At 39.3% G+C, this 25,629-nt stretch overlaps 1 pseudogene across 1 annotated transcript; it reads right to left on the bottom strand.

Moving 5' to 3' along the window:
• LOC309707372 lies at window positions 1-25,629 on the bottom strand (annotated as a pseudogene). The gene is made up of 24 exons (XR_014280877.1): window positions 25,294-25,629; window positions 24,052-24,189; window positions 23,781-23,935; window positions 23,338-23,476; window positions 20,877-21,075; window positions 20,706-20,784; window positions 20,491-20,613; window positions 20,266-20,407; window positions 19,950-20,108; window positions 19,773-19,849; window positions 19,486-19,689; window positions 18,807-19,094; window positions 12,262-12,559; window positions 4,002-4,139; window positions 3,742-3,896; window positions 3,233-3,371; window positions 2,718-2,916; window positions 2,547-2,625; window positions 2,332-2,454; window positions 2,054-2,195; window positions 1,783-1,941; window positions 1,602-1,678; window positions 1,294-1,521; window positions 1-424 (listed from the first exon to the last, which is right to left on the bottom strand). The product of XR_014280877.1 is annotated as an uncharacterized misc_RNA (transcript).

Raw genomic sequence — 25,629 nt, 5'->3', positions numbered from 1 at the left:
TATATATATATTATATATATCTACACACACACTAAAACAATTACAATCTATAATAAAGGCACTCAAAATGTATTGCAAAGCGAATGCTGGGGAAATATTTCTATGATTCTATGAAGTGACGTCCATCATTTTGTTTGTCAGGTTAGAAATCTGGTTTTAAGCTTTGCCCTTGTGCTGAGCTGAAGTTGAATGTGTTCATACTAAACTCAGTCAACAAAAGGCGGCCGTTTGAGAGGCGTTTAAGGCCGTTCTGAAGTTGTTCCCTTTGAATTTTTGTGCCAATGTCCTCTTGAAGCAGGGACTCTTTTCTCTCCTTATCCTGAAGCATCTGCAGCATCTCCCTCTGCAGCTGGTTGGCAAACTGCTGCAGCATCTCATAGCGGATCACCAGGGGGATCTGGTCAGCAAGACGCTGACCAGCAATCTGTGAGCGGAGAAGACAGAAATAAGGACGTAAAAAGCTTTTGTTTGTTACTGTCTGTAATATGTCAGAATTTGAACATGGTTGTTATTTTGTATTAAATTATTAGCTGTGAACAAAATCATAGAACATCTCGATATTTTGTAACCAACTTAGTTGGTTACATTGTGTTCACATCTAAAGAAAAACAGAAAAAAAGTCATACCAGACTAAGACTTAATAAAGTTGAGTAATATTCTTAAAACAGAATAAAACAAAGACTAAAACCACCCTCCCAGCAGATAATAGGGATGCGCTAAAAAGCTAAATCCTTCATGTGCCGCCATCACAAAAATATAGTTGGTGTCTCTAATACTGTCAGACCTGAATTTGGACCTGGCTTTGAGAAGACATTAAAACATTTATTCTGTATTAATAAATTATTAGGCAAAAACAAACTAACATTGTTACTGTTACTGAGGCCAAACATCTCTAAGTAAAAGATTTGCTTCTGTACTGATGTCTATGGGCAGATAAACTGGATTTGTTTCTACTTTGTGGCCCATTTTTGTCCCATCAAGCTGAGTTTGTTGGGGCAGTGAGCAAATTCAGGCTCTAACCCAAATTTCCTGTTTGTTGCTTTATGTGACTGTGTCATAAATACAACAGGTGTTCATTTCATTTAACTGTATACATTCTAAATTTCAGCTTTAGTTTTAGTTTTCTTCTTTTCTTTTTGTTGTTGCTTATCTGTAGTCACTGTTTCAAAGAGTCTACTTTTTCTCTTATATTGAAAACTTCAGTGGGATGTATCTTTTGACATGGCAAGAGTTTATGTACTATATCATGTTTTTAAATGCAAACATAAAAAACAGAGTTTCAGTAACATTTACTTGGTAATAGGATTTAAGGTGTTTCAGCATCTCTTTCAGGGTGGCCCCACTGCTATTATTGTTCACCAGGGAATTTACAGCCTCCTCTTCGTCTTCCCTCTTCCTCTTTGCTAACATCTGGCTGTATGTTGTGTCCTGAGTGTAAACGATCAGCTCCATCTGAAACTGCATCCTCAGTATGGCCTCTGCTTCAGCTTCCCGTTTAGTTCTGATGTCTTCAATCTTCAGCTAAATCACACAGAAGATGTCAGTACATATTTATCAGTGTTTATTAATAAATATACAACAAGCAGCAAAGGAGATGTTACCATTGCTGTTCTGATGAGGTTAGGAAAGCCAACCAGGCTGCTCTGTGCCAACTCAAAGAGCTCCTTCTTCACAAGCTCTAAAAAGAGAAAATTATATAAAAAATTAGAAAATGAAAGAATACCTGCAAAGTAACATGTTCTGTGATCACTTTCAATGATTGCGGTATCATAAAAAACATGCCTGACACATCTTTGAGTTTCTGGACAGCAGGCTCCTCCAGCTGTTTGATCTGCTCCTGGATCATGGCCTCAAACGTCTTGTAGTTGATAAACCCTGGGAGCTCTCTTCCACGGTACTTTCGTTCATATTGAGAAACCTCTCTCTGAATATTCCAGTTGACTATAATATGGTTGTAGTTGTGGTGGGAAAATAGTATTAATAATTAATAATTTCATCTTTTAACAGTAGGTATATTAGAGGTAACTAATTAACAAGTTTTAAATTAACTTACAATTTGTTCCAGAGGTCTCTATGGCTTTCTTCCATACTGCAAACTGACCTCTCAGTAAGGAAAAGATGCTGGACTTGTATCCACATTTTAATTCTTCACCTTTGGTGAGACTGATAGCATCCTGTGTGAATGCTGACACTCTCTAAGAAGGAACGGTTTCAAAGAACAGGAAATGTTGTTTCCAGAAGCTCATATTCATTTTTCTTACACTTTTGTTTAGGAGGTGCAAAACCTGCAGCTGGCAATTTTTTGTCTCCTAAAAAAACTGGTGAACTTACATCAATGAGGAAACCAAGTCTTTCAATTGCATCAGATGGGGGTCCATTGCTTAATTTGTCCAGGTTTGCCCGAGTTTGTTTAAGTTTCTTTTGTATCTGCTCATCAAGCCGTGGCAGAGATTTCTACAAATCACATGGACAAATCACATCAAAGCTGGAGTGGGTTAAAGCTCTCCCCAGTGACCTACAAAGGTAAAACAGTAATAAGTACTTACCTGAATATGATGCACCAGTTCAAGAGTGAGTTTTTCTGCCAGTTTAGGAACAGTGGCCTGACCCTCATCAAAGAGAGTCCTACAGCACAAACAAAAGGTTAGAGTATAAGCAACACAGCCTAACACACCACAAACACTTGTTTGCATAATTTCCAAAAAGAGCAAACTTACTGGAAATGGGCATGCTCTTCGAAGAAGGCTTCCTCATTTTTTAGTGCTTCAGAAAGTGAAACCTTCTCTGTGATCTCCTTCTGACCCCTGCATTTGACCACCATGTAGCCCTTCTTCAGCGGGATGACTTCATTATGGACAATTTTAACCACGTTCTCTTCTGTGCCTTTGTCCACCAGGTCAGGTTTGGTCAAGATACCTGACAGAGAGATATAGTGTTGGATTCCCCACCTTATGAGAAAAGCAGCTGGATAATGATGATGATAATAATCATTAATGAGCTCCAGTCAGAGCTTGGTGCCAGCCATTAAATATTGCTCACATTGTGACAAACTAATAAAAAGATTAAATGAGATTCAACAGTTTCCTCACCAGTGAAAACAGAACCAACATGATAAATGTATGCAGTAAGCATACATAGCAACTATATTTATTCAGTGGATAGAGAATCAATGACCTAAGAGAGACATTTGCTTATAAGCCAGGTGGCACTTTTTAAAATCAGTTCTAGTTACCCAAAGTCCTCTCTCCTTCAGGATCCACCTGCTGTGCCATCCTCAAAGCCTCTGTGGTTGCAATATCCACGTTGCATGGAACAACCACCAAGCTGATGGTTTCTTGTTTTCTGATGTTATTCTGGATCAGTCGTTTTATCTGAAAGTATTAGCTTGTAACGTAACAAATATTAAGCTACGAAATGGAAAAATATAGTTGCAAAAAGTTATACAAACTAATCGTGCCCAAATTAGGATTGTTCAAATCAAGTTGTGAATGAATGTAATACCCATAAAAGATCACAGCCATACTTTTCATTTTTTCACAAGAGAAATATATCATATGATTATATTATTGAGCTGTGGTTTGGATAGTGTTCTGTGGGCTGTACTGATAGCAATCATGCATATATTTATGATGGGGTCTTTCTTGCTTTTCTAAAAATCAAAAGTAAAACAGCAAACATGTGACAGGGATGAATTGAGCTGTATTTTAATCTGACTTGATGCATTCTACCACCAAATGCTACCTGTTCACCAATGTCCTCTGATTGTCCACTGACAGCCACTCTGGTGATGCCAGGCAGGTCGATGAGTGTCAGATCTGGGACATCAGGGGAAGCAATCTCCAGACTGATGAGGTCATTGCTGATCCCAGTCCCATTCCCCACCAGTTTATCTTGTGCTGAAAAGAGGATTTGGTTTGAGTCACACCTGAACAATAAGTTTAGCTGGCCTATCTTCTGCCTCCATCAATAACAGTGACATTTAAGAATACTTCACGCTGTACCTTCCCGAATCTTTTTCTCCACAAGTGAAGGCTTTTTTAGCTCTTCATTATAGTCACGGTAGCTTATCTTTCCATACCACGCCTCTCCTTTCTTCTTTCTTGTCATCTTCAGTTCTAGTGGACATCTTGTCACAATACCTGTGTTTTTTATGAGTGAATGGTGAGACAGAGAGGAAAAGATTTGAGTGAATACCCAGAGTATTTGATAAGATCATAAAAAAGCAGTCATTATACTATATTGCCAAACACATTTTCTTATGTGTCTGCAGGAATATCTAATTCTTAATCCATAGGGTTAAACATGATTTTGTCCCACCCTTTGCTGCTTCAACTCTTCTGGGAAGGCTTTCCACAAGGTTTAAGATTGGATTTACGGGGATTTTTGACCATTCTTCCTGAAGAGAACACGTCTCCACTACTCCAGAGTCCAGTGGTTTATACCCATGCAACTGACTCTTTACATTATGCTTGATGATGTGAGGTTTGCATGTAGCTGCTCAGCCAGCTAAACCCATTCCATGAAACTTTCACTTTCTGTTCTTGAGCTAATCTGAAGGCCATGTTTGGAGGTCTGTAGAAATTGAATCTCAAGCAAACTTTTCTTTCTTTGTTATTATGGGGTGTTGTGTGCAGACTAAGGTGAATAAGAGTGAACATGACAAAAATGTGGAACAAGTGAAGTGCTGTGAATACTTTGCAGATACACTGTAACTGGAAAATAAACAGAGGAAATTATTCAATAAACAAGATGAGAAAGAAAAGGAAACAAGGGAGGGCAAAGGAACCAAAATGAAACAAGACAGAGAGGGAAACAGTGAAGGTCCCAGAAACAGAAACTCAAATAGACCAAGACTCAAAGCAACAAGAATGAAAACAGAAACTAAGAAAACAGAAACAGAAACTGAAATTTATCCAGCCAGCCCGACATTTGTCTCGGCTTATCCAAATATATTCAAACGCACTTCTATAGAACCACGTCAGAGCCCATGCCAGGATAAGACCAGTGGTCAGGTAGTACTGTAAGGATTTGATTTGAACAAGTTGTTACAAGTTGAATTTGAACAGAGAAATAACGCCAATTAAACAAAGGTAAGGGATTTCAAATGTATATACACTACCGGTCAAAAGTTTTAGAACACCCCAATTTTTCCAGTTTTTATTGAAAATGATGCAGTTTAATGTCTCATTGCACCCTGAAATGAAAGCATCTTACAAATAAGCAACTTCAGTTAAAAAAAAAGAAATAATGGAATCAATTTATAGACTAAAACGTATTCTAAACTTTTGACTCGCCACCTTTGGCAGATATAACAGCTAAACCAAAATCCTCTGATTCAGTTGTGTGCTGGGTGAGCCAGACCTCATCCTTTCAGTTTCTGAGTGCCTTTTGATGGTGAAGGTAACTCTAGTCACTGACGCCTTGACTTTCTTTGCAATTTCTCTGTGCATTTTTAACTGATGGCCTGTCTCTCTTCCATTATTAATTACCTTTTTTTGTAACAATAAACTCTCTGCAGTACAATACTGTTCAACTGATGCTCACGAGGGTATGTGTTAACGACTGCTGTCGTAATGTTGTTTCTCATATGCAAATTTAAGTGTGTAGGTGCCTTCTCGTCATTGGTGGATCCAGGGGACAGTTCCTGCGGATTGGCTAACTACCGGGAGACAACGTATTTGATGACACCGCCATGGACGGCGAGCCTTTCATCCTCGGCCCATCCTAACTGGCAGACTTTATGTTACCTGTCTAGTGATGTTTGTTTTACACAGGGGCATGTAGGGGTGGACTGCCCTTTTCTTTGATTACAGTTTTCTCATGTTTTTGTTAGTTGGGGAGGTAAGTTCCTGTCGTTTGGTTTAATTCTTTTGAGTAGGCAAGTTTGATATATCCTTGAGATAGGCTCCTTTTGTTTGTTGTTTTTTCGTTAGGTCCACCCCAAAGTTATAGTCCGCTCCTTTCCTTTGTTTTAAATCCACTCATTGTAAATAAATCACCATCAAACTGTACTAATTGTGTGATGTGCTGCTTGGGGTCAGACGGGGATGGATCACCCTTATGGTCTGGCCACCCCGAGACGGGCTATAACAGTATGGTACCACAGTGTGTTCCAACACTGCCCTTATGCAGACAGAGGGGATTGTAAGTAATCCAGAAAAGATGGAACACCTGTAGGAATTAGTAGCACCAGCTTTCAAGGCTTGATCGACTTCCATTGCTGCAGAACATCTTTAAATTGTTAACCCATTTTGTGTTCCCTGAAAAAGGCCTTTTTGTATATGTGGCACAATGATAAAGATAAAGACATGAAAATAGCCGCCCCCCATTTTATTTTATACTCAAAGACACTTTCTTTTGGTAAGGCCAATAAATATGTTGCACGGGAGATGAGTTGGCCCACCGTTTCGGCAGAGTAACATATAATTCTGAAATGTACTTTTTTTCTTTTTCATTTTTGGGAAACATTAACTTTTTTAACCTCTGGCCTTTCTAACCTTTGTGCCATTTCAAGCTATTCATCGGACTTGAACGACTTGTATTGCAAAAAATAACTGGAAAAATTAGGGTGTTCTAAAACATTTGACCAGTAGTGTATATTACAAGGGCGTAGATTTGGTTTTGGCATTGGTGGGGACGGATGATTCAGCCACCGAACCCTGCCCTGTTTCTTTTTTTTCCTTTTCGTCTTTGCTTCTTGATTAAAAAAAAGGAGAAATATACTTGCCTATGCTATTCTACATGCTTTTAAACCATTTAAAATTACAATTTATAGTTTTATATGTGAATTATATAATGTTAAGTTACTATTAAACAAATGACTGACTAAGTATTTTAGGCTTTAGTTTACTTCAGCCATATTTCATATAAATCAGATATCATACAAAAATAAAAATAGCTTAAAATACAGTCATGACAATAAAATAATATGACTTTAAGGACTTAACAACATTACTTCAGTTATAGTACACCAACATCTCTTATATATTAGTACTAAGGGAACACTGAATGACCTGGTGGGTTTTGTCCATAAAACTACTCATCTAAGATTACCACAAAGTAAAAGATCTCTCAGCAAAATTATGCAACATTTTAGGCACTATTGCCCCGATCAAATCAGTGAGCTGGGATGTTTTACTCTAAACATGAACTACTGTTACAGCAACAGACATGGACTACTGGTGTCCCACACAATAACTTAATGTCCAGTATGTGAAGGAGCCAAACACAGGCCTGCTCCTCTCGTTAACTGAGATAAACTGCCGGCATATTTGTTTTACATCTATACGGTCCAGTCTCTCCTGGTGGACATGGCAACACGTTATTCATGGTTACATACAATTTTAGACTGATGTGGGCCAAAGCCTAAAACGATGTGCTGGGAGTTTGCTGTTCTCCCCGGTTCAGATATTTGAAGTTTGCACAGCTACATTCTCGCCTGAAATTTTTTTAAAAGTTTATTTTGCAACCCAGAAAGAGTAATAAGAGGGGCACTGAAATTCGGGATTGTCCGAGAAAAAACGGGAGGGTTGGCATGTATTGCCTTGCATAGCCTGTAACGTTATTATGATGGACAGATTTTATGAGTGAACTTGACTTTAAGTGACTTACAGGTTTCTTTGAAAAGTACTTTCTTATATCCAGGTTATTTTTGCTGCCATCCTCCTCTCCCCCTCGCATAATGAATTAATTAAATACACCATTAAATAATTAATTAAATGTGGCAATAATTAATTAAAATTGGAATTAATTAATTAAATAAATAGTAATGACACATGTAATTAATTAATTATTGACACATTTAATTAATTATTTATGTATTTCACATTTTAATTAATTATTGACACATTTCATTAATTATTTAATGATATATTTATTTATTTCACTTTGGCAGTCCTGGCGCCTGGCTCTCATCTTGAATTAATTTTATCTGTCAGCCTCACCCATCAAACCCAGGGGGCGGGGTTAACGCTGATCGAGTCAAAACCATTGCTTTGGCCTGGTGGCCATTGTTTTTAGCACACAACAACCGGCATGTGGAAACTAACAGAACTGGGCCCTGTGCTTCGTACGTCGCTTACTACATCCAAGATCAAATGAAACATCCAAGACCAAATCATCGCGCTAACTCTGAGCTCGCTATTCCGGTTCCCCGAACACACCTGTTGTTGACGATTAGTATAGCTGGATGAAGTAATGTGAGATCACTGGGTGGCCCAACAGGGGCTACGCATCGATAGTAGAAACATTGATCGGCAACCCTTTGATTGGTCGGCGAAAATGTCGAAGGAGCGCGCTCGGTATTTTTCGGCAGCAGAGCAAGAACTCTTGAGTGAGGGATTTCAGGAGTTTCAGAGTTTAATTAAAACGCAAGAGAACACTGCAAAGGCTGCAAAAGCAAGGAGAGAGGGCTGGCAGAAAGTTGCTGACAAATCAAACTCGTAAGTAATTTAATAATAACAATAATAATGGAGTGGATTGATATAGCGCTTTTCAAGGCACCCAAAGCGCTTTACAATGCCACTATTCATTCACTCTCACATTCACACACTGGTGGAGGCAGCTACGGTTGTAGCCACAGCTGCCCTGGGGCAGACTGACAGAAGCCAGGCTGCCATATCGCGCCATCGGCCCCTCTGGCCAACACCAGTAGGCGGTAGGGTAGATTTATTTTTATTTATTTATTTATTTTTTTTCTAACTTTATTTAAAGTAAACAAGTTTACATATAAAATGCACATACACATACATATCATATCACACCATATTATCCAATATTATATTACATTATATTATATTATAATATGTTATATTATATCCCCTTTCACATTAGAGCCACAACAGGACCCACTAGAACATGGGAACAAGTAAAAGTGAAATATAAGAATATTCTACAGAATGGTAATATTTATCACTTATATTGCTTGTCGTCTCTTGGAAAGAGACCCTGGAATACTCTGTTTGTTTGTTCATAACAGCAACCAAGAAAAGGGCAGAGCAAAAAAAAAAAAAGACAGGTGGTGGTCCTGCACCCCCTCGTCAACAAGTTGGTTAAGTAAATAATACCCTCACGGAAAATCGATATCTCTCTATGAGCACACTGTCGCGCTGAGCTAAAGGATCCTGTCTGTCCCGCAATATACGCTGAATTCTGAGGACTCTCCTTATCAATCTTGCACCTTCTGCAATGGGTTGCTCGCGTATACGGACAGGATATGACTGCGACAGACTTCCCAAATCCACCTTCGCTTTTATAGCCGTGGTCTCTCATCTTGATTACACGAAGTAATTTACAATTACTACTCTGAAATATGAATTACATCTGTAATAATCACATACATGTAATAGAATGTTAATAGTACATTTCCCTTTTTTAGGGAATGACCTGTATGTATCTGTGTGACATCAATAAAAGGATCAAGTGCTGCATTATCTTTAGTTACAGTGATGTTATTTATTTATGGTGAAACAGTGGTGGAATATCGCTGTTGCTTTCGTATAAATGAAGCGGACATACCTGCGTGGCCGCGATCTAATCCTGTTTACATAAAGTAAACCTGCTCCCCAGCAGGTTTACGCTTACGGCTCTGTTGCTATGACAGCAAGTCCCGGATGGGCTTCGGGGAACCGAACGATCCAGGATCACGCGAAATCGTCAACAATCTCATCCAGCTAACTCACTTAGCGCGGTACGAAGCACAGGCCCCTGAACTTTGAAAAACCCTGTTTGTGTGTCACCAAATACAGTTTTAATATTTTTTTAGCCGAGAATGTAGTGGTTTAATCTTCATATGTCTGGTCGGTTTGTCAAGATACAGCCTCTTTGCAAAAGTGCTTCGATGCCCAGTCTCACGGCAAAGCCTGGGATAGACCCGCTCGCCTCGCAAGCTGTTATTACCACCGACAAAGCGCAGGCCCCGGTACACAGCTTTTTCATTGCAAAAGAACCGTCTGAATGGTTAACTGAAGTTAACTTGGATAAATTATAGTTAAGGAGTATCACAGATAATGACCATGTGAGCTGTGTGACTGTTGTGTGACACCACTACACTGAAATCAGTAGGCTATTACTGAAATGCACGTGCTATATCATAAACTATGATATAAATAGGGAGGTCCTACTAACATGTTTAGTTTTAAAGGACACTTTGCTGCCTTTAGTCTCATTCATGAGCAGTATTAGTTTTCTTCTAACATCCAGAAGTCTGCACGATGTGTTTCATAGTTTGTAACAAAACTTTGACAGTTAAACATAACATGACCGAAAAAGCACAAAAAAAAGAAAAGAAAAAAGAAAAGAGAGAGAGAGAAAAAAAATCACACAAATTATATGTTAACCTCATTTATTTTTAGTTAAGTAAACTCTAAAAATTCTAACAGATAGCTGGTGCTTAGAATACAGTTGAATAACTATTAAAAAATAGATGATATAATATTTCTGTCCAGGTTGCAGACTTCATGATGAACATGCTGTTGCAAACTCTGCTTCTCTCGGTGGAAATGCGCCTTCTCTTTCCTCTTTGTATAAAACATTTTAAAAGTCAGTTTAATCTCAAAATTCACTGTTAAATCCAAAACACACCAGATAAAGAAAAGCGAATAGTTCAGTCTAACACATGTGCCAGTGAACCATTAAAGGTCTGTGAAACTATGCAGTTATGAAACGTAACTTTAACCTCAGCCAAACCGATTTGCTCAGTTGTAAATAAAACAGCGAAGTAAACGTGACCCAACAGACAGAACCTGAGTGAATGAAGTCCAGCGTTTAACCACTGAGAGCTAAAACTCAGGTGAGGTTTCAAAGCTGTGTGCCGGTGATTGGACATCAGCCGCTGATGAAGCTGTTCGCCTATAAAGTGCTCTGTAAGGAAACAAGCTCCAGCAGCTCTGCGCTCGGGAAAAATACTATATTTCCTTATCTTGTGCAGAAAAATGCGCTGACATTGCTTTATATCGAGTACCGGCTGCCCAGTTAAACTGTGACTATCACCAGGTAACGTAGGCGTGTTTCTTGAATTAGCAGCAGGTGTTAAACAGCTGACAGGTGAGGAGGAGGATGCATGCAGGTAAACTGAGGGTCTGCTGAGCTGATCGCTGGTTTCGTGAGAAAAATGTCAGCTCGTTCTTTATGTTACAGAAGCGCAGAGACACAAGACCAGGCGGAAAGAGACGATCGTTCGGTGAAAATGAGAATCTGTGAATGCAACATGTGGAACACGGAGAGTGGAATATGTAAACAAACCGGTTAACGTAACCCCCTGGGTGCACTCTGCATGCTAACTGTTAGCAGAGCTAGTGAAATCTCTGAAAACATCTGAGCACTTTTGCAAACATGTTCTATGTTGACAACCTGACCAGACATGTGAAGATTACGGTGCGACATTCGCGGCTAAAACACTGTTAAAAGTGTAGCTGGTGACAGAAAAACGGGGTATTTTAAAACTACAGCACCACCATTGCTGCCTGTGATTTGATCTGCATTCTGGGATACCTGGCTGCCCCAAGTCTACACAAGCAATCGATTATCTAGGATCGACCTGTTTTGACTTACTTTGCACGGCAACCAATGAAATGTTAGAGAAGCTGCATGGGCAGCGTTAACCCCGCCCCCTGGGTTTGATGGGTGAGGCTGACAGATAAAATTAATTCAAGATGAGAGCCAGGCGCCAAAATGAAATAAATAAATATATCATTAAATAATTAATGAAATGTGTCAATAATTAATTAAAATGTGAAATACATAAATAATTAAATATATCATTAAATAATTAATGAAATGTGTCAATAATTAATAAAAATGTGAAATACATAAATAATTATTTAAATGTGTCAATAATTAATTAATTACATGTGTCATACCTATTTATTTAATTAATTAATTCCAATTTTAATTCATTATTGACACATTTAATTAATTATTTAATGGTGTATTTAATTAATTCATTATGGCAGTCCTATGTTCCACAGGACTCCAGCAGAGAACGTAATTTAACTCTTTCTGCACCGCTGGGCGAATGAGACATTGACAGATCGTTTTTTTTTTCTATCGGTTTTGTTTTTCTTTACTCAAAGAGATCAAATTATTGGTGGGGACAATTCAATAACCGCTGGATATTGGTGGGGACATGTCCCTTCCGTCCATGCCAAATCTACGCCCTTGGTATATTATTTAAGTAAGGTATGAAAGGATTACTTATATACTGGACTGTCACGAGTCTAATGAACAGTGAGTTTGCTGAGCTGGAAATAAGTGTCTTCTTACCAACTCCTCTCGGCAGTGCCACCCCGGACAGCGCCTCCAACACAGAGCTCTTCCCCGAGCTTTGGTCCCCTATCACGGCGATAGCAGGCAGCGCCAGGTCCTTCTCTACACCAAGAGAGCGGAGTTTATCAATGAGGTCAATGCAGGGACGGACCTTTTCCTCATACTGCTGGTTCAAAGAGTTCATGGTAGCTAATGTTTGTCTCCTGAAAAATGATTTTGTAGAAAAGGTAAAAATGACAGTGTGAACTGTAACCTGCTCTATCAAAATTGTTGGTTTAACCCGGAAAAGAGTTTGCTATAAGTTTCGTTTCTTGGCATCTGTTGTCGCATTGTTTATTCAAACATACAGAGAGGAGGCAGCTTCTTCTTAAAGTGATACTTTCTTTAACTCGCGGTTAATTGACTGTGCAGTGTGCACCATAGAGTCCATCCATCCATCCTCTTCCGCTTATCCTTTTCAGGTTTTTGCATAAGGGGGTTTGGAGCCTATCCTAGCGGCATTACAATTCTTCACTTAAATTATTTTTTCCTAAATCAGCAATTAAGTGAGTTCGGTTAGGTTTCATTTCTTTCATTTCTCCTGTTACTTTAACCTACTTCTTGCAAGATCACGGGAGATAGCCTTAAGCTGGGCAAAACGCAAAGTTCCTGTTGCTAAACCACAGTGATTTGGGTCATCCAGCATCCTGTCCACGGAAGAGGAAAAATACTTATTCTTAAGTCTTATCCTGAGCATGTTTTTCTCTCGATGTATGTGTGTGTGTAAATCTATGAGAGAAGTACCGTGAAGCTCATGATTTCTAACTTCAGTAAATGCTTTGCTGATGAGTTTGATACCTTAATCAGTTTCAGAGGTATTTACTTTGGCACAATGTTCCGTTTCTGAATTATAGTCCTCTGGAGAGGGAAACAAGGAAGCCCATGCCCATGGTGTTGAAACTATAACTGATGTCAGCAGACATGATGCTCAGCTTGAGGGGTCAAAATGGGAAATCACAAAACATATCCAGCTTTTGTATTATTTATAACAGATCAATGAAATGGTAATTGATAATTGACTGACAAAGGCTACTATTTAAAGTTAAATGGCTGTGGTGATTTTCAAATAAATACTTGAACTGCCTCAAATCAATACATCACTCATTGGTTGTACTTTCTAAAGCTGAAAAGGGACAACATCTTTGGTTTTTGCAGCAGCTGTGTGGGAAATGTGATTTGGAACATCAGGAAACTGCATATCACAGTGTCCACACGAAGCAGGACTAATGTGCACGCATGATATGTACGTGTTTTGTTTTTTTGTTTTTTTCACACTTGATTTAAACACACAGTGGACATTTCATCTCCATCCACCCTCTTCTGCTTATCGTTATCAGGGTCGCGCGGAGGAGGGGGGGGGGGGGGGGGGGTTGACCAGCCTGATGCAGGGCAAACACCACTTCAGATTTGACAAAGACAAAACATTTCAGTGCAGAGATGTGCTTCTTAGTAGAGAAAAAATACAGATAATTTCTTGCCCCTACTGTCATCACTTAAGGATGGCAAATAAACAAACCTAAAAAACCACAATTTTTTAGGATCAGTATCTGGTACTACGTGAATACACACTCTCAGGAGTTTAGCTCAAACTAACATATAATAATAGCTGCTAAATTTCCCCGAACCACAGTTTTGCAGGTATACGGCACTGATATTTTCTTTTGAGCTTCTCATATAGTAGGCACATAAACAGTCTAATCAATGCAAAGTGATGGTTTCACAGAATCCAAAATCAAAGTTAACCTTTTTTGAAAGACCAAGGTCCTGATAATATTGTATTTTAAATTTGTGTAAAACCACAAGGGGGAGCTAAAGTGCGCAAGTGTTTGAATAGTCAAAAAGTTTCCAGTATCTAACAAGTGCATGAGAGATGAAAGCAGATACAATAATATAAATAGAATCTCAGTGATTGACTTAATTTTGTTTGGAGTTGGAACAGATAAACATTATATCTCAGCCAAAAGAAAATAGAGCAGTTTAGTATGAGCTGATCAGTTTATTTATTCATTTTAATTCTTCAAAAAAATAAATAAAGAAGTCAGATTGTTCAATTAAGTAATATTACAGATACAATTAAGATGGACTGGTAAATTAAGACAAAAAAAAGACTCTTTATTTAAACTTTAGATAATGTGTAGTTTAAACATCCATCCATCCATTTGCTTCCGCTTATCCTTTTCAGGATCGCGGGGGGCGCTGGAGCCTATCCCAGCTGGGCGAGATAGGGCGCGAGGCGGGGTACACCCTGGACAGGTCGGCAGTCTGTCGCAGGGCCAACACACAGGGACAGACAACCATTCGCACACTAGTGGCAATTTGGATTATCCAATTAACCTATCCCCACAAGCTGCATGTCTTTGGACGGTGGGAGGAAGCCGGAGTACCCGGAGAGAACCCACACAAACACGGGGAGAACATGCAAACTCCACACAGAAAGACCTGATGGTGGAATTGAACTCAGGACCTTCTTGCTGTGCGGCAACAGTGCTAACCACCGTGCCGCCGTGGTTAGCACTAGCATTTTGTTGAAACAGTTTCAACAAAATGTGATTCAGTTTAAGTACCTGCAAGGAAATAATCTAAGCATAAACCTATATATTATAACCTATATATAGCACCTATGAGCTCTTATAGGTCTATTATTAGGTATATTTCCTGTTTAAGCAAAGAACAGATATGTAACATTTTGGATTGATGGCCTCAGATTTATTATCTTAATGAATGTGAATGAAAAGACTCCATGTTATAGTACATATAATACATCTTCCCATCACCGCTAACTGCAAAGCCTCCACATCTAAACCTTGAAGCGACTGCAGAGCAGCCCTCTTGGTGCAAGTGTCAGAATCCTCCATCAGCAACAACTCCAACTTTTCCTTGTCCTGAAGCATCTGCAGTATCTCACTCTGCAGTAGGATTGCTGGATGACTCTTGCAGCATAAATCACCAGTGGGGTTCCATCAGCCATCAACCTGGCCACCAGCAATCTGAAGCAGGAAGCAGAAAAAAACAGTTGTTAATCATTTAAAAAAATACACTCTTTGTAAATGTACACTCACTGATTTTATTCATATTATTTTTTCACTAAATTTAAAGTCATAACAGAGACGTCAAGACACTCCCAAGCCAGCCCAAAAACATAATCTCTCCAGTGTGTACTTGTGTGTCCCCTCATGCCCAAAGCACCTCATCTATGTGGTGTCCAAAACGGACCCAAATATGCTTGAACCAATTCAACAGGCTATTTTGATGTGTAGGAGTTGCAACTCTGCTCTGAGTCCCTTCCAAATGACGAGGCTCCTCACCCTATTACTATAAGACGTAAATCAATGACAGATATTGATCGATAGCCTTGTTCAGCTTTCTTTTCACCACAGTAGACTGGTCAAAGGTGGCAAAAGAACACCTCTGACCAGGTGTTCAGTACATATACAAGTATTAAAAATACTTGAGCAAAAGCTGAAGTACTGGTTCAAGTGAAAAAGTACAGGTTCAAAAATGTACTCAAAGTAAGTAAAAAGCAGCTCTTTGTTTCTACTAGTGATTTTTGTGCAAAGTTACCTTGTAGATGGGAAACAAAATTTTAGTCTAAATTTTCATTCTAATATAGGTATTCAGCTTGAATTAGGTAAGCAAAACATGAGCAAAGAAAAAGAAGGATTAAAAAAAAAGCTCTGTTTTCTGTTGCCTACATTGTAGAAGGTTGACTTTTCCTCTAAACAGGAAAATGAGTGCAGAAAGGGTTAAAATTGAATTGAGCATGTGTGGGAACCCTAAAATTGTCTGTAATGGCTGAGTGTAGGGAAAAGAATCACAACTCACAAAAACTTTCTATTGAGAACTCCAGTAGATTTTTGATAGGCTGTGATCGGCTGATCTGGGCTACTGCTGCTCTGTGTAGATGTACACAGCTGAATTAAAAAAGATGTAAGCAGATGTTTCATGAGTCGTCCTAGCCTATTTCCATCCTCTACACACTGACTGCTTATGCTGTAGTTAAATGGTGGGATTCAGTGAATGAATGTAAGCATCATCAGTTTAACTTCAAATTCATCTCTGCTACACTTAATGTAACCAAACCATGAAACCACAACCACTCTGCACCAGGCCAAAAGACTGTAAATCTATCACAGTACAGGACACTTGTTTGTCATGCACCAAACTGCTGATTATTTTCAAGCAGTCTTTAAATAACACAGCTAGTCTGCCTTAGTTTGTTTTTCAACATGCTTCACAATTAAAAAAAAAGTAACGTGTACAGATCTAATATCCAATTTAAAACATGAGGAATCACAGTGGTTTGAAAAAGTGTTTTTCCCCTTCCTGAGTTTCTATTTTCGTGTATATTGGTCACACTTACAGTGGGGCAAACAATTATTTAGTCGGCCGCAAATTGTGCAAGTTCTCCCACTTAAAAAGATGAAAGAGGCCTGTAATTTTCATCACAGGTATACCTCAACTATGAGAGACAAAATGAGCAAAGAAACAAATCCAGAGAATCACATTGTCTGATTTTTTTGCAAATTATGGTGTAAATAAGTAACAACAGTTCATCTCAATACTTTTGTTGGCAATGACAGAGGTCAAACGTTTTCTCTAAGTCTTCACAAGGTTTTCACACACTGTTGCTGGTATTTTGGCCCATTCCTCCATGCAGATCTCCTCTAGAGCAACAATGTTTTGGGGCTGTTGCTGGGCAGATTTATCTATGGGAAAACTTGAGTTTTTACCAAAAACTTCTATTTTGGTTGACCATGTTCTCCCAATTGTCTTCTGGATTATCCAAATGCTCTCTAGTAAACTTCAGACGGGCCTGGACACGTCTGGCACTGCAGGATTTGAGTCCCTGGCGGCGTAGTGTGTTACTGATGGTGACCTTTGTTACTTTGGTCCCAGCTCTCTGCAGGTCATTCACTAGGTCCCCCCGTGTGGTCCTGGGATTTTTGCTCAATGTTCTTGTGATCATTTTGACCCCACGTGATCGTGTGTAGAGCGCCAGATCGAGGGAGATTATCAGTGGTCTTGTATATCTTTCATTTTCTAATATTTGCTCCCACAGTTGATTTCTTCACACCAAGCTGCTTACCTATTGCAGATTCAGTCTTCCCAGCCTGGTGCAGGTCTACAATTTTGTTTCTGGTGTCCTTTGACAGCTCTTTGATCTTGGCCATAGTGGAGTTTGGAGTATGACTGTGCTCCACAACACTGTAAAAGAGTTGTTGTTAGCTGTTGCAAAACTTGATTGCATTTGTTGCTGCTAAGGGTGGTGATGAATACACAATTTTAAGGATTCAACCAGCCATTGATGGAATGGTAAATGGCCTGTATTTATATAGCGCTTTACTAGTCCCTAAGGACCCCAAAGCGCTTTACATATCCAGTCATCCACCCATTCACACACACATTCACACACTGGTGATGGCAAGCTACATTGTAGCCACAGCCACCCTGGGGCGCACTGACAGAGGCGAGGCTGCCGGACACTGGCGCCACCGGGCCCTCTGACCACCACCAGTAGGCAACGGGTGAAGTGTCTTGCCCAAGGACACAACGACCGAGACTGTCCAAGCAGGGGCTCGAACCGGCAACCTTCCAATTACAAGGCGAACTCCCAACTCTTGAGCCACGATCGCAATGGGTCAAAGTCATAAAGAAATCAGATGTCAAGAGGGAATGTGAAGATGAGGACTAATTCACACGTTTTCTAGTTCATGTTTATTGGTCTTTGGAACATTCAGAGAATACCGTGACCACATTATTGAGGTTTACAGAGTTCATTTGAATCCATGGCCTGACTTTTGTCCATATGCAATGTGACATCTGTATGTACACAGCTGTTGTTCAGTTCAGTTATGTGGAGCCTCAGCAAAGATGAATACTGTCAGAAACGTCAGCTTATTGTTTCACTGTATTTACTTATTTATTCATACACTCCAACTGAAAATGAATAGGAAAAAAATAGATGACACAACACATGAACACACAGAGTACATAATAATGTAAAAATATTCCCGTCCAAAACAGAGATTCTGATTTAGTTGAGCAGAAATCTGAAAACTCTGGATGTGTGTTGTCTGTGAAGGTTCTCAGTCATCCAGAGAAAAGTGTCTGGACTTCTTTAAGTTGCTCGAAGACGTTTCACCTCTCATCCGAGAAGCTTCTTCAGTTCTACGGTCAAATGGTGTGGAGTCTCCACAGGGCTTAAATCTGGGACTTCACACCATTAGACTGTAGAACTGAAGAAGCTTCTTGGATGAGAGGTCCAGACGCTTTTCTTTCTTAACTCCTTAGACCTGGATGTGTGTTGTTTTTCTTTTTTTCTTTTCTAGTATTTAAGACTTCCTGGTGCAACTGTCTCTATTTTCTCTGATGCCCGTATAGAAATATTCTTCAGTGTTTCTTATAAATGATTATAGGTGCAAACCCCAACCCTTTTAAACCCTTAACTTTTAATTGGAAAGATTGCAGTGAGGTCTGACCTTGTGCTTTGTGCTGCCAGGTTAAAAATTTGGTAGAAAATTTTCCATTGAGTTGAAGTTGTTGACTTCAGTTAAAGTTGTGTTCCTACTGAATTCAGACAGCAGAATGTGAGCTTGTGAGAGACGCTCAAGGCGCTTCTTAAGATCTTCTCTTTTATTTTTTGTGCCACTATCCTCTTGAAGCAGGTACTCTTTTCTTTCCTTGTCCGTAAATGCTTCCAGCATCTTACTCTGCAGCTCGCTGGCAAACTCCTGCAGCATCTGATACCGGATCACCAGGGGGATCTGGTCAGCAAGACGCTGACCAGCAATCTGTAAGCAAAGAAGACAAAAATAAGATGTACTAAAGAGCTCACTGGTTTAGGACTGAATTTGAAACATTTTCTAGTTTGCTTATTAAAAAATTCCTTAAGGTTTTATTGCGAATTACATGTAATTATCAAAAAATATTTCAGATCACTCTAGACATATTTAATCACACCATAAAATAATAGATCTTATTTTATGGATCTAAAAGTGTGATTAAATATAAAAGATGTAAGTTTTAGGTATTATTTTTTTCTCTACGAGGTTTCAGTGTTTGCTTTTCTTAATATGTTAAAAAAAACTAAAGTCAACTATTTCAATGGGATACATGTGGATACAATGAATCACATGCTTCAAACAAACAAAAGCATTAAAAAAGCAATTGAGTGACATTTACATTGTAATATGCTTCAAAATGTCTCATCATCTCCTCTGTGGTATTCCCACCAAAGTACAGACGGCCTTTGTTGGAAATTCCATTTCGTATCTCTGTGATGTATTTGCTGTCCTGAGTGTAAACAAGCATCTCCATCTTAAACTGCATCCCCAGAATGGGCTTTGCTTCCTCTTCCCTTTCATTCCTGATGGTTTCAATGTTCATCTAAATCACACAAAAAATGTCAATAAATATTCATTACCGTTTAGTAATATGTGCACAGTAATACATTATAAAGAAGACGATACCTTCGCTGTACTGATGAGGTTCGGAAAGCCCACAAAGCTGTTTTGTGCCAGTTCAAACAGCTCTTTCCTCACAACCTCTAAAAGCAATAAAACGATAATAAGTTAGTCAAAAAAATGTACCAAATGAAAGATTACCTGCAAAGTAAGATTCAAGTATTTTGAGAAAAAAAAACATGCCTGACACTTCCTTGAGTTTCTGGATAGCAGGCTCCTCCAGCTGTTTGATCTGCTTCTGGATTATGGACTCAAAAGTACTGTAGCTCACAAACAATGGCAGTTCTCTTCCACGGTACGTGCGCTCAAACTGAGACTCTTCTCTCAGAATGTGCTCTTTGACTGCAGTGCAATGAAAGTTAAGTGAAGATTTAAAATATGTTTTTTTAATGACAGTAATTTTTTTACTTTAAATGTTAGAGTTACTTTATGTAGTAGCTTGTAAGCAACAGAGGGAATCTTAAAAACTGATGAATGAAAAAGTGGTTAATTAACTTACATGATGATGCAGAGTCTTTTATGATTTTCTCCCATGCTTCAAACTTATTTCTGAGTGTGAAAAAGATGCTGGAGTTGTATCCACATTTTAATTCTTCACCTTTGGTCAGACTGATAGCATCCTGTGCGAATGCTAACACAAGCTAAGATAGAACAGATTCAATTAAATGAACAGGACGTGTGTTTTCCAGAAGCTCTTATTCATTTTGCTTACACTTCTACTCACATCACTGAGAAACTTTTGTCTCTGAGTTGCATCAGATGGGGGTCCAGTCCTTAATTTTTTTAGGTTTTCCTGAGTCTGTTCCAGTTTCTTATGTGTCTGCTCATCAAGCCGTGGCAGAGATTTCTACAAATCACATGGACAAATCACATCAAAGTTGGAGTGGGTTAAAGCTCTCCCCAGTAACCTACAAAGGTAAAACAGTAATAGGTATTCACCTGAATATGATGCACCAGTTCAAGAGTGAGTTTTTCTGCCAGTTTAGGAACAGAGGCCTTGCCCTCATCAAAGAGAGTCCTACAGTACAAACAAAAGGTTAGAGTATAAGCAACACAGCCTAACACACCACAAACACTTCTTTGCATAATTTCCAAAAAGAGCAAACTTACTGGAAATGGGCATGCTCTTTGAAGAAGGCTTCCTCGTTTTTTAGTGCTTCAGAAAGTGAAACCTTCCCTGTGATCTCCTTCTGACCCCTGCATTTGACCACCATGTAGCCCTTCTTCAGCGGGATGACTTCATTATGGACAATTTTAACCACGTTCTCTTCTGTGCCTTTGTCCACCAGGTCAGGTTTAGTCAAGACACCTGACAGAGAGAGATAGTGTTGGATTCCCCACCTTATGAGAAGACTGATAATTTGCATTGATCACTGCAAGCTCCAGTCAGAGTTTGGTGCCAGTCATCAAATGTTGCCAACGTTGTTTGCTCAGCAGGAAAGGGATCTTTAACATGATCACAGATGTTTGCAGAAGAAATCCAGTGGATGTCAGAAATGTTTTGGAGACATATAAATGCAGCGTTTCACATTACTGGACATGTTTGTCTGGCAGTGATTGCTTGTACTCAGTCAGTTAAAATCCATCAGGAATGCACTGTTTATTTAACAGTGCATTCTTTCTTTCATTTTACTGTCTCATGACACGTTACCTTTAAATTGTTTATATATAGCTGTCGCTCCATTCATTTATGGTTTTATCTTTAATAGTAATTCAGATGTACATGTTAAAACACTGCCTCAGATATCATTTTGCAGGGATTAAAGTAAGTGGATCCAACAGGTTTTTAACAAATTGGTCAAAAGTTTTAGAACACTCCCATTTTCCCAGTTATTTTTTGCAATTCAAGTAGTTCAGGTCCGATAAATGGTTAGAAAGGCCAGAGGTAAAAAAATAAAAAAGTAAGGTTAGCCAAAAAGGAAAAAAGTACATTTCAGAATTATACAAAAAGGTCTTTTTCAGGGAACACAAAATGGGTTAACAAATTTCAAGCCTTGAAAGCTGGTGTTCCAACTTTTCAGGATTACCTACAACCCCCTCTGTCTGCATAAAAGCAGTGTTGGAGCATGTCAAGGTGCCTTTTTTCACCATCAAAAGGCACTCTGAAACTGGGGCAAACTCTGATAGGAAGAGGTCTGGCAGACCCAAAGCCAACTGAATTTGAGGACAGGTTTCTGAGAGTTGATAGCTTGCGTAACTTTGCTAAGACATCAGAATAAGACAAAGAAGCTTGCCTGGGCCATGAAACACCACCATTGGACTACTGTAGACAGGAAGATGGTATTATAGACTGATGAATCAAAATTTGAAATCTGTTGCTCATCACGCAGGATCCTTGTACACCGTCGAGTAGGTGAAAGGATGGTTCCACAGTGTGTGGCATCACCTGCCAAACATGGAGGAGGAAGTGTGACGGTCTGGGGCTGTTTTGATGGATCCAGGGTCGGTGACTTGTACAGACTGAGAGGCACCCTGAACTAAAACAGCTACCTTAGCATTCTTCAGTACCATGCAATACCCTTTTGTATGTGTCCAGTTGGTCAGGGGTTCATCCTACAGCAAGATCATGACCCAAAACATAAGTCCAAACTATGCCATAACTACCTCAGGAAAAAAACCCAAACATGGTAAGCTTCAAAACATGGAGTAGCCAGCACAGTCTCCAGACTTAATCCCCATCGAGCTGGTTTGGGATGAACTGGACAGAAGAGTCAAGGAAACGAAACCTACAAGTGCCACACATTTATGGGAGCTTCTGCAACAGATATGGGAAGGTGGGGCCAGGTACTTTGATGAGTCACAGTGTGTGAATGTGTGTGTGAATGGGTGAATGACTGAGTGTGAAGCGCTTTGGGGTCCTTAAGGACTGAGTAAAGCGCTATACAAATGCAGGCCATTTACCATTTATTTAACGGTTTAGAATAAATGATTGTCTATAAATTTATGCCATGATTTCTTCTCCAATTGCATATTTGGACTTAGTTTTAATTTCAGGGTGCAATGAGACATTAAACTGAATAATTTTAATAAATATTTTTCATAATTATCAATTGGAAAAAGTGGGGTGTCCTAAAACTTTTGACCGGTAATGTAGGTTCAAGATTTGGACCACAAAATCTTCATGCAAATCAGAGATGGTCAAACAGAAGGCCTGTATTGACTAAAGATGGAATGACCAATAGAAAAAACATGTATTTCCTTCTGAAAGTCTCTCTCAATAAGTTGCTGTCCTATTTTTAACTTGTTCCTCTTGAATATTAGTGTACCTGAGTCAAATTTGGAGGCTCAGTTTTTATACCTGCTTTTTCTTTTCTGCCCAAATTTTCTATTGAATTACCAACAGGGCTTTGCCATGACCACTACAACTTGTGCTAAAGCGATTTGGCCACAACTTTGGAAATGTGCATGGGGTGATTGCCTGTGTGGAAGAGCAATCTGTGGCTCTTCTCCAACTTCCAGGCTGATGTGCTGCGTTTGTGGTTCACTGCATCCATATGATGTTAATCATTTGGCAGCAGAAACAGAATCCAAAGTAAAGAAACTAAATGACTTAAGAGAGACACTTGCTTACCCAAAGTCCTCTCTCCATCAGGATCCACCAGCTTAGCCATATTCAAAGCCTCTGTAGTTGCAATGTCCACGTTGCATGGAACAACCACCAGGTTGATAGTTTCTTGTTTACTGATGACAGTCTGGATTATAGTTTTAATCTGAAAGTATCCATTCAAAATAAAGTATAAAGATTAAAAATATTATTTCATAAATTGCATAAATGCAGTTATGAACAATACAACCAAATAACTGATGTAAGCAGGAATGTCCAGATAAAGTAGCAAACTCATAACAATAAGTACATATAATACCAAAAACCAGCAGTCACACTGGTGTGTCAGTGTTGTCCCTTTTTAACACTAACATGCCAATGCCTATCAAACTCTGGGTTTGTGTTTTATTGGATGAAATTTCTACCAAAGAAATGGCCTTAAAATTGTGAGGGAGACTAAGGTATCATACCTTATCACCAATGTCTGCCGACTGCCCATCTACAGCCACCCGGGCAATGCCAGGCAGGTCGATGAGAGTAAGGTCTGGAACATCCGGGGAGGCAATCTCCAGACTGATGAGCTCACTGCTGATCCCCATCTCATTCCCGATCAATTTAAGTTGAGCTAAAGAGAGAATATGATGTCACGTATGCCCAAGCAACACATTTAACTTGCCTACTTTGCGCTTCCACCTTTTACGTGGTTTTTAGTAGTGACATGAAAGAATTATGTAGACTCACCTTCTCGAATCATTTTCTCGACGACTGCAGGCTCTTTTATCTTTTCTTCAAAGTCGCGGTAGCTTATCTTTCCATACCACGCCTCTCCTTCCTTTGTTTTTGTCATCTTCAGTTCCAGTGGACATCTTGTCACAATACCTGTGTTTTAAAACACTGAGTGTCAGACAATTTCTCTCTCTCTTTTTTGGACAAATTAATGAACGATTTCCGATGTTTTCTATTATGACATTTAGCCTCCCGTGATTTTGGTGATACAAATATGTAAAAGGTTGTTTTTTTTCTAGTTGGAGTCTAATGCTCTGATAGACGGTTTGATTTGTGCAAGATCAGAATCCATCTTGCCGAAATGCTTTCAGCCAGAGTGATTTGGACTAATCAGCTTCCTGTGAGCATTCTGTTTTCCAGCCATGCTTCACCCTTTAAAATAAACCGTTTTTAACAACAGAGGGGAGGTCATGGACAGAAGGGAGGAGCTGCTTTAACAGCAAGCAGCTCCTAACCTAACCAGGTAGTTTAGATTCCTAAAACTAAAATCATAAATGTAACTGAAAAGAAAGCTTAAAGTTTCTGGCAGAAAACTCCTAGGCTAAACCTTTTCCATTAGTCTGAAGCAGAGGAGTTTCTCTACCAAAGGTGAAACTGAGCAAGGTTAGCTTGAAACAGAGCTGCACTTTGTTCAGCATTAACGAGTTTGCAGGTTCAGACTAGTTTTTTCTGTGGTCTCCATTTCCTTCCCTCCTTTGACTTGTTTGAAACTTCAATTTATAAGAAATAGGCCCCAAACCCAGACCAACCTCCTTCCTCTACAACTCATACACACACACGCACACACACATATGTTTTCATATCTTAGTAATGATGGTTTATTTGATCCAATTGATATTTGTTCTTATGGATCACCAGCAACACTTCAGCTGAAAATCTGTCACATTTGTAATTTTAGTTTAAATGTACCATTATGTACATTAAAAAAATTCAAAATAACAAAACAAAGTCATGAAATTGTCAACTCAAAGTTCAAACCCTGTTCTAGTTATTTTAATGAAATAAAGTAAAATAGCGTGTCATTAAATTAATCAAGTCATTAAATATAGATTTTAAGGAACAGGCTAGTTGCCAAAGAATGTGTTTTGCTGCCTGATACACGCCCTGCACCACCCCCACCTCTCTGCCAGCCTTGATACAGTTCCGTTATCTGCTTCACTTTGACACTTCTAATGTACGGAAAGTTTCTGAGCTCACCGCTGCCTCTCGGCAGTGCCACCCCGGACAGCGCCTCCAACACAGAGCTCTTCCCCGAGCTTTGGTCTCCAATCACAGCGATAGTAGGCAGCGCCAGGTCCTTCTCTACACCGAGAGAGCGGAGAGAGTCAATGAGGTCGATGAGGGGACGGACCTTCTCATCATACTGCTGGTTCAGAGTGCTCATGCTGGTCTCAGCTTGTCTTACGACAAAAATAAAAATTAAAAATGGACAAAGTGATAACATGCTTCGTGAAAAGCAGACCGTGGGTTCGAAGAGAAAGAAAAAGTGATGTGTTTTGTTTCACTTTCTGTACCTCGTGGTGTCTGTTTCAT

The sequence above is a fragment of the Aulonocara stuartgranti genome, assembly GCF_965226115.1.
Source record: "Aulonocara stuartgranti genome assembly, chromosome: 5".
Lineage (NCBI taxonomy): Eukaryota > Metazoa > Chordata > Actinopteri > Cichliformes > Cichlidae > Aulonocara > Aulonocara stuartgranti.
This window is presented reverse-complemented; position numbering and strand designations above follow the sequence as displayed.